Genomic DNA, 10,607 nt, shown 5'->3' with positions numbered 1-10,607 from the left:
GGATCTCACCTGTCAAATTCAGATTCAACCAAGCTTGAGAGCTTATTTTCAGTTGTCCTGAAAAGTGTGATGTTATGTTATTCATCACTGTCAGGGTAAGAGTCTGCCTAAACAGTCTGGAGATGATTCACTGTTTTATTAGTCTACGTATATATGCCGATTTGGGTGTTTTTAAAAAAGATAAATATAAAGAACTGATTTTATTTGAGGTTTCTTAGCATTTGTAGTTCAGTAATTACAAACAAAAGCAGAGTCCACCTCCTGTCTAATTTAGAGATGCCACTCAGACATGTTTGGATTTAGTCACTCTTTCTTGCACTTGCAGCAACTGTTTGATTGTGTTACAAAAATACAGTCTGGGAAAGAGGTTAGAAGTGAAAACCTGTTTTAGGACTGTGTTACGCTTGCACAACAATGACATTTTCTGATTTTACCGGATGACATGCCTGTGATGGACTGGTGACCTGCAGGATCATTGCTAAGATAGGCTCCAAGCTGTTATAAAAATGGATGGATGGATGGATGAATGGATAGCCATGTCCCACCAATCTACAAAACAAAGACATTCACCACACAACCACAAAAATATTACTTTTTAAAGAAACAACACAGAATCAGTGTTTTTTGTTTTTATTTTTTACTATAAAATGCTTTTTGTGCAACTGGTTTCTTTTTCTAAGTTTTCAATCATAATAAAATAAAATTAAAATTACATTAAAATAACACATTACGAAGGGAGCATTGTTTGAAGGAACTGAACATATTTTCTACCAAAGATTGAATAAGGAATGCATCGGATCACACTGATTTGCCATGGTCAGATATATGTCTAAAAACTCTTTTTTTTTTTTTTTTTTAGTGAGGAATCAACTTCAAGGTAATAAATCTTTAACACACATTTAAAGCAAGAAATCAGATTTGACCGACACGGTTTGATTCCTTAAGATGAACAAACACCTGCTTATGCCGTCATAAATAATAGAATTGCTCAGCCTCTTTATCACAAATGACTAATTTCAGCTGTCAAGCGACAATTGATCTGGTGGCTTTCCCATGTTAGTAACAGGGTGTTGTAAAGTGTCAATTGGTGACGCAGCTTGAATGTCTGGGTAAGCCGTCCATAAATGGAGCAGGAGACAAATAAATTCCACATGTACCTAAAGTATTTTATTATCATCATTATTATCATTTTAAAGTTTTCAGATTTCTTGACTAATTCAATGATTTTAATTGAAACTGTACTGAATAATGGATCATAAGGAAAGAAGGAAGGGAGAGATAAACATTCTTGCACTCTATGATATATGATAGAAAATACACAAGACAATAGTAGTGATGTGTGTTTGAAGATGTGTGTGTTAATGCTTCCTCCAGACTGTGGAGAAGTAAAGTAAGATGGAAAAAAGTAACCCGGTCAAAAGACAAAACATTGTGTATTGACTTGTTTAATTAGTATAATAAGATGTCACATGTACAATCAGCATGTATATGTTTTGTCTCATGAATTCTTCCGTCGTCATAGTTGTTGTAGCTACTGTACTTAAGCTATGCAGAGATACAGTTGTCACTCAGGAGAGGTGCCCCATTCTTCAGAGTGTTTACTGATGCATCACATCCTAATTGGGATTTCCTCTTTGTAAAACTGCAATACAGAAAAGGAAATAAAGTGCATTTAGACAAACGCAAGTTACATCCCTTTATTTCGCCTTGTTGTCCCCACACTGTGATTTTCTGGACCGTGACCACTGTTCTGGTCCATGACCATTGATTCTCGCTTCCAGCCTTGAATACGTATCAGACATATGCCTTCCTGTGTATGACCATTACCTGTTTTACTGACTACGCATTTGTCAGATTTACGTTTGAACTGAGTGTTTGAGTGATTGAAGCTTGAGTAAGCCTCCTCGCATCTTATCAAGCCACCTCTCCAGGTTGTTCGTGCCAACCACTATCTTCATTCTTTTTTGATAAACCTAATCTTTGTGTGGGTGTGTGTACGTGTGTATGTGTGTGTGTGTGTGTGTGTGTGTGTGTGCGTGGGTGTGAATTCTCAGGTCCTCAGTGTTACTTGTTACACCGTGGTGCTAAGTGAATTAGTTCAGTGGAATTAAAAAATAAATCAAGTATAAATGCTCTAAAGTAATCTTGGCATTCCTGACTCTTTGCCTTAGGGAGCTGCTGCTCAATCTGTTGATATCTTTAAATACATTCATCATCAAAAGTCAGAACTTCATGACAAGCCTTAATCCTTCATCCGAATCAGGTTTGAGCAGGAAAATAACCGTCAGGTCTGGGTTTCTGAGAGAAGGTGAAACTACACGTGTCAGTTCCTAAAACCAGCATTCCAGGAAGATTAATGATATGAGTTGGTGCAACTTTCTACATCAGCTATCTTGGCTCTATTTAGTTGAATAAGCTTCAGACAGTTTGTGAAACTGATTTGTTTTCCACTCTATGGATACTGCCTGGGATGTATTTCATTGTAAATTCAGTCGTCGAGTCACGTTTGTAGAAGACACAGTCCTAAATTGCATTTCATATTTGCAAAGTTTTAAATTTACTTTTGAAATAAACAGTAAACATTTTATTTGATGTTAATAATAGTTTACAATATTATTTACGCACAACCTTAGATAAACATGCACTTGTGTTCTTGTGCTCATTAATGGCATCTCATGATGTAACAATGATTTGCTTGTTACTATCATTATTTCCACTATCATTTTCTAATAAGTCATTTGATTAGTATTTTGTTATAATTTAGATGTTTGCCTAAATGTTTCTCTTCCATATTGTCTTGATTGTGTAAATTAATGCTTGGAGTTTCCCTGTTGCAACAGACCCCAATACCTATCAGACTTAATTAGCAAATTTGTACAGAGCTTAAGGTCAAACTCTGCACAAGTTTGCCAATTATCCATTGATTTTTGAGTCAGGTGTGTTGCAGCAGGGAAACTCCTCACACTTGCAGGACTGCGGCCCTCGAGGACCAGAGTTGCCCACCCGTGGTGTAAATGATGACATACTTGTATTCGCTGGAAACCCAGTAATTCAGACTCGGCAAGGGAGCCGGGGTTTTGGCAGGACAGCCTCAGGACACCCAGAGAACATTCAGCAAAGCAACAATTAATTGGTGTCTAAACTGCACGTAGCTGCGATGTCAGCAGATGAATGAATGTGTTTGTCCATGATAGATGTGTTAGCTTTCACTGTCCTTACCCTTCACATTCAGGTTAAAATGACTGCCAGACTTGTTCATAGTCTGAATGTGTGTGCTGGTAAAAATGATAAAAGTGATCGGTTTATGGGGTTTATCTCCAGAGCAAAATAAGTTCCAGCAGGAAAAACACGAAAAAATTAGACCTTAATCTAAACACAGTGATATTCTCAGCTCTCTTCACCTTGTAAACCTCAGAATTTCATTTTATCTGAGACTTCTGTCATCTGCAGAAATATCTAGATGACTCTGCAGTTGTGGGGAGTGCCAGTGGTGCACAGGAAGCTGAGTTCAGGGAACTGGTGGACCTCTTTGTGTTATGGGGAGGGCAGTGTTGTGCAAGTTCATGTTTCTCCTGAACTCTAGATTCCTTTAAGGATCAATACAACAGCACTCTGTTTAGACAAATTAACACCATAAGTACTCGAAATATTTGTGGTAGTGTCACAGCTGGTGTCTCTTCAACCACATAAACTTACAAAGCAAGATGGTGCAAAACCACTGAGTAATGATGATCAATACGTAGATCAGCATAATTAAAATCATCTTTAGACACGGTTTTTCACTTGTTCGTTTTGTTTGTATCAGTAACTGGAGTACACAGTGGAAATAATTAGTAAATGCAAATGAACTTTTATGTGTAGAGGATTTTCTTCAGTCACCATAGCTGTGTGTCCCTACCTGCATTTCTTGTCTACTGTTTTGAAATGAGACAATAATAATGAGACAACTGGATTTTCAGATTAGACATTCAGAGAAAAGTTATTTCAGTCATATCAGTCATCTTAAATTTCAAAGGATGATATCCATCTGTTCAGACATGTTTTTGTCTGCAGTACATCTGTGGTATTTCCTGATACAGACGATGAATTAAGCACACATTACTAACTTTTCTAAATCGCAGATGCGCACAAGAAAAAGTCCAGAGATGGTGTCACATTTTTTTTTAAATATCTATATATTCAAAGTCACAAAAGATGTTCATATTTTTACAAACACTGCATTTAATTTGCTCACATATCTCTAACTGAGTTTGTGCTCGTGGCAACAACAGCACAATTAAAGTTTTTTGTTACACAGCACTTGGGTAACCAAGTTTGGGAAAGATTGTGGCTTGTTGGATAGAAAGTTAGAAAGAACAGAGAGTCAGCCATTTATTTCAGCCACAACATCCAAACTAAACAATGATAATGGCCCTTTCGCCGTTTTAAATGTTTGCCTAAACAAAAACAGAATATGTCCAGGGAGTAAATATGTTTAGCTTTGAACAGGAAAAAAAGAGTAGGAGAAATTTTTTTTAAAAAAAGCTTTGGGGAAGTAGCTGATCTGCAGATAAGTTCTGATCAGCTGACATAATTTATTTCCTGAAGCTGAAGACACGAGGAAGCAGAATACCACTTAACATTAATCCAAACTGTAAGTACATGCAGAAACCTTATGTACATGCAACCTGTGTATAAATAAGTAGGGTAAAAAAAAACAGCAGTAGTACACTAAAAATATACTCAATTAAAATGTAATGCTTTGATTGCAAATAGAAACAAAAAACCTAAAAGTAATAGTAAAACAAAAAGAACACATTTAACATTCACTCAAAGCAAGGTTATTAATGCAGATCTACTGCAAATGTTTTAAGGGAACTATTGTATATATTTTCAAGATGCATTCATTCAAATTTTAATGTAAACATTTATGAGCTCAGTGGGTTTTGTGAAATCACAGCAGCTAGAAATGTTTAAATTACAGGACTTAAAACTATTATCTTCTTCTGTTTGTTTTGTTCTCATGGTAGTAGAAAGCTTTACATTAGTATAATGTAATTCATTTTAATACAATATATTTTTTATATTAAGTTTTTGGATATTGTCAATAACATACAGGAATGTGATTATCATATGATTCTATGGCCTTGTGAGAACATTTGTGCATTGGCCGTCATGGGAAAACCACTTGTGTACCCTCCCAAACAATAGGTGCTGCAAGAGACATGTAATCCTTTCTTTCACAAGATATCATATAACCAGTGAGAATTAGTCTGAAAAGATTAAATTAGAGTTCTTAGTCAGATCAGAACACATAAACATTGAAACCTACTTGCAGCAAACACAGGAAACCTGTGGGAAAAATATTGTGCACATAAAACACATAAAAATGTTACACTTGTAGTTACAAGGAGTAAAGGTAGTCAAACATCAGCGTTTTCCACCTTTAGAAGCTTTTTTATTTGTTCATTTAATTGTTTGTAAAACATGGAAACACTGTCTATAACAGGCACAATAAAGCCTTCAGTGCTCTTTGGAGTAAAATGTAGATGTCCGAGAAACTTCCACCACTGAGAGAACAGGTGCATCCCATAAGGCCCAGGTGTCAAACTCAGGTCCTCGAGGGCTGGTATCCTGCAGGTGTTTGTTGTCTCCATGCTCCAACACACCTCACAAGTTCATAATTAGGTTGACAAGAAGCTGCTGGGTCCATTTGATTTGAATCAGCTGTGTTGAAAGAGGGAAACAACAAAAACCTGCCGGATACCGGCCCTCCAGGACTGGAGTTTGACACCCCTGCCATAAGGGATAACCTTAACTGAACACTACATGTGAAATATATATAAATACCTAAAGAGAAAGAGCAAAAGGAAAAAAAGAGCAAAAAAAGAGCAAGTGATAAGACAAGAGTCAACATAAGACTGACTTTAAGTGTATGAAGAAAGCTTCAAGTGGCACTATGATGCAAGATGGATGTTGCATTAGCCATTGTTGGTGGTGGGGGGGTGCGTCGCTAAGTTCTGTCGTGTGTGTTTGAAGCTTTGATTTCACTATTTGATGGTCATCATTTTAGAGTTTTTAGAGCTGTGTTTGACCTTTTGGAGTTAATGTGTTAGTAAAATGTGTTGACTTAGTGAAGTTAACAAACTTCACAGCAACTTTCACACATCAGTCATATGGCCACAACCCTTCTCCAAACGCCTTTGCTGAATCATGAATGACCCCAACAAGCTAGCCTTAACTCATGCCTGAGTCCGTTTACAGACATGGTATTGTCCCTTTGTGGCCTTTAATGCAATTTGTTAAAAAAAAAAAAACTGATAGGAAAATGTTTTTCACAGTTGTGACTGCATCAAAAACACAAAGACAAAAGCAGTCTCATTTGTAGAACACATGAGGTTCTCAAGAGTTGCCATGGGTGTGCATATATGTAACAGGTATTCTTGAGGACCCAGAAATTCAGCCACACACACACACACACACACACACACACACACACACACACACACACACACACACACACACACACAAACAGATTCAATCTTAACAAGGTTAGGTTTATTGAAACTGAAGAGTCCAGGAAAAACAGGGAGGAGTGGAACGCTGTGGGATCCTGAATCCAGAATAAGCTCCAGACATAAAGTGGAGGAAATTCACAATAGCGCAATAATCAGACAGGCAAAGGGTCAACATCTAAAAAGGCCAAGGGCAAGAAAAATCTGATGCAGGAACAGGCATAAAGAGATTCAAAGAACGTAACTGGGTCAATGGCAGAAATCTGAAGACCAGAGAAAGCTATGGATATCCACAAGATGAGTAATGTTGACTGTCTGGCAGGGAAACAGAAACAGGAGAGGATTTAAGTGGAGCAAGGAGCAGGTAAAGGCAGTGTGCAATCACAGTGCTCAAGTGGAGCAGATGAGCTTAATGAGGAAGTAGGGTCTAACAGACAAGCGATCATAAGAGTATATGCAGAAAGCAAGAAAAATATCTGTTCATAATGCTTAATATATATCATCATGAAGCTGGTAACACTTCAGAAAGCATAGTGAATGAATCAGTGTCGGATGCTGTATGACCGGTCTTTAATGTGTGTGACTGCAGAGATGGAGATGGAGACAAGCAGAAAAAATGTGGAGGATGGTGAAGCGTATTCTCCCTGAGACACATGGTTTCTGTGATACCCCAACAACTGCTAAGAAAGCTGTGAAGAAGACTTTTTTATGGTTATACAAACCATATATAATATTAACAATAAGTGTAAAAGCTGTCATTAATGTTTCATTTTAAAAAAAAAAAAGAGGGAGCAGCGACAGAAGAGTCAATATTTATGTTTGAGTAGGTGTAAAGGGCCTGAAATTTGCGTTTCAAATTTGCCACACAGTGACGTGTGGATTACCCTCACAGCTTGTTGTGACAATAATCTTTAAATCACGTGTCTAACAAAGATACTGTAATTGAACCCACAGCTGGTTTTAACTGCTCTGAACCACTCTGAAGGTGTTGTAAGTATCTCTGAGTCATCCAGAAAGTTTATATTGTTGCTACGGAGCATCCTGTGTAATTTGTAATTATTGTATTTGAAGAGTACGGATGCACTTATGTCTGATGATCTGAGAGGATTAATAAACAAATACTATTTATTTATGTTTTCATTGGAGCTCCGCATGCACTGTTGTGTGGTTTTATGTTTTGTTACCAATCTCAGCTGTAAATAGTGAGTGATTTGTAAATTTTATATGGTAAGACAAAGATGTTAATGTCTCACCTTATATCAGCTTATTTTATCATTATGAAAAGACTTTGGATTCTTTAGTAGTTTTAAATAAATCCTCTTTTCATTTGCAATTTCTCTTTGTGTTATCACTTAAAAACTTACAAAGAAAAGTCTCTTTAAAGTCTGAATAAATGGCCAAAATGTTCATTTATAGTGATTCAAAACCATAGAAAACTGGATTGAATTTGATTTAACAAAATTATCTTTAAAGTTAAGTAAAAATAATAAAGATTTAAAAAATATATATATTTTCTTGAGTTGAACTGATCAGTCATAAATTTATCTTTAGCGCCTTTTCTCTTTTCTTCTCTTTTCAGTTTACTTCATGCTCCTGCAGCTGCTCTCAGTGGTTAGTTGACATTTAACATGAAAAAAAAAATTGTTTTGGTATGGGTCACTCTTTGCCTTTAAACTTGAAGTTGCATGTGGAGCCTCTCATCTGAAAAAGGGAAGATCAAAGTAACGAAGCGATTACTAAGACTGGAGAGGATATCAACAACGGTGGTTGGACAGACAAGGAGAGAGGGTGAGTGAAACCACTCCCTTCCTCCTGCTCTTACGCACCGTTACGCACAGAACTAGTGTTGCACAACACGTATACACAACAAAAGTGCATGCAGGGTGAACCTATAGGTGGAAATGACATCACTCAGTGTTATATGAATTTTATTAATGACTCTTATTAATGTTAAAGGTGAAGATGATCAGTTTTGACTGCAGACATTTTTCTCAGGTGTTAATAAAATAAATCCTTCATTCACATTTTGTAAGCAATGAACAACAGTCCAGATTCAGGTGGTTATTGTTTACTGTAAAGAAAGGACATCACCATGAATTTCTCATAAAAAGGCAATTCTGCTTAAATAATGAGTGCATGAGATTCCTACTGTTTCAGATACAACAGGGAAATACTTAGGAAAAGAAATCTCTTGCAGATCGAATCCCTGATGAGAGTCCAAATAGATTTATTATTTTCTTTAAATGACCCCACAAGCGTCCATTTCCAACAAGCATAACAGACACTGTGCAGAAATGATCACATTTTTCCACCTGTTTGCAGTAAGAAGTGATGATAATGGCTTATACCAAGATACATCAAGTGTCATTTTACTATAAACAAACCATGAAACCATGTACAGGGTTTGAAGGTACCAAATTCATGCCTACTGTAAATAGTCATATGGACATGGCTAATTACAATCAGGCTTCCACTTTGGTAGCCCTGTCACCGCACATTATCAATCTTTATCAAATATTTGGTGCACGTATGCAAAGACAGATGAAAAATCCCTTTGGAGCAAAACCAACAGAAAGTTGGCCATGGTGGTTCAAAGTAGCATCAGAAGTCCAATTTCATTTTACTGTCACCAGAATCAGAAAGAATGTTCTGCAGGCATCTAGGATGAAAGCTTTTATTTCTGTGTGGGGTTTTTTTGTCCGATGGTCCTGTCCAGCATTAAATCTCCTTTTGTTTTTTCATTCATTTTGCAAAAATGTTTGTTTTACTAAGTTTCCATAGTACTGCTGGACCTGATTGGAGAAGAAGACAAAAAAAGATACGATGAGAGCAGAGAGGAATACACAAAACAGGAAACACTGCAATCCATTCTCAGATTCTTTACCGTCTGCTGCACTTGTGCATAAACATATAGGACATGTCATGGCTACTCGCAGGAAGACCAAGTCAGCAACTAGGAGGAGCACCAGAGATAAACAAAACCAGAGACACACACAAAAATGAATTATTGGAAAATGTGAGTAAACCTGCAGGACAACTCAGTGACTGTGTGAATATGCAAAAAGCACAGAGTGAAACGTGTTCGCTGAAGAGTGATCATGCAAATCTAACCCCGCCTAATGTCAGAGGCAGGCCAGGAAGACCCCAAGAGCCTGAAGTCCAGAGAAAACTGTTGCTGTTCTCTGCAGGCAATGTCAGGCAAACTTTTATATGACACCGTGACATCATAAAATTAATTTAAATCACTCGAGTGTGATGCAGTGTTTTTCAACCACTGTGCCGTGGCACACTAGTGTGCCGCGAAATTCTCAGGTGTGCCCTGAGAAATTACCCAATTTCACCAAATTGGTCTAAAAAGCAGCTCTGTGTTCAGGCCCCAGTGAAAGATAATAAAATTCCTTCTTCTTGTGATTATCTGATTTCTATTCAAGAGACTTTGACTAGATGGACTTTATATTTTTACTATGGACTTTTTTTTTCTTTTTTTTTTTTTTTTAAACATTTTGGTTCGTGATTTGCCTTGTGTTTTTTTTCAGTAAAAAAAAGTGTGCCTTGGCTCAAAAAAGGTTGAAAAACACTGATCTAATGAGCATGAAGGTGACGGTTCTTACTCAGGGTCTGACCCAGAACAGATCTGTTTCCTGTCTGTTTCAGTCTGTTTCAGTCCCACTTAACACCTGGAAGTGACTTTTTTTTTTAATGTAATAACTTGCTCTCCAATGATCAACTCCTTCAATGTGCTTTACAACCTATAAAACGCTTTCATGATACCATTGTACAAAACTAGACTTCCTTCGGTAAACAGAGCCGTGGCAAACATTAACCTGTTGCTATGAAACAGGAAGACCCTGTAGCTGGTCCATAGTTCTGCAGATTTTCTTCAAACATGGCTTTGAGGGTGACAGTCTGGCCCTAAACTGAGCCACACTGAGTATGCTGGATAGGTCATAATATTCTTCTGCACCCCCTACAATTTTAATCAGTAAGCTCCATCCCAGAATCAGAATAATTTTATTATCACTAAGCCATCGTCCCGGCACAACGAAATGTCTTCCAGCACAACACAACCCGTCTATGAACAGGACCAGGCAGACTGAGGCAGCAGCTACTAGA

The sequence above is a fragment of the Telmatherina bonti genome, assembly GCF_933228915.1.
Source record: "Telmatherina bonti genome assembly, chromosome: 8".
Classification (NCBI taxonomy): domain Eukaryota; kingdom Metazoa; phylum Chordata; class Actinopteri; order Atheriniformes; family Telmatherinidae; genus Telmatherina; species Telmatherina bonti.
This window is presented reverse-complemented; position numbering follows the sequence as displayed.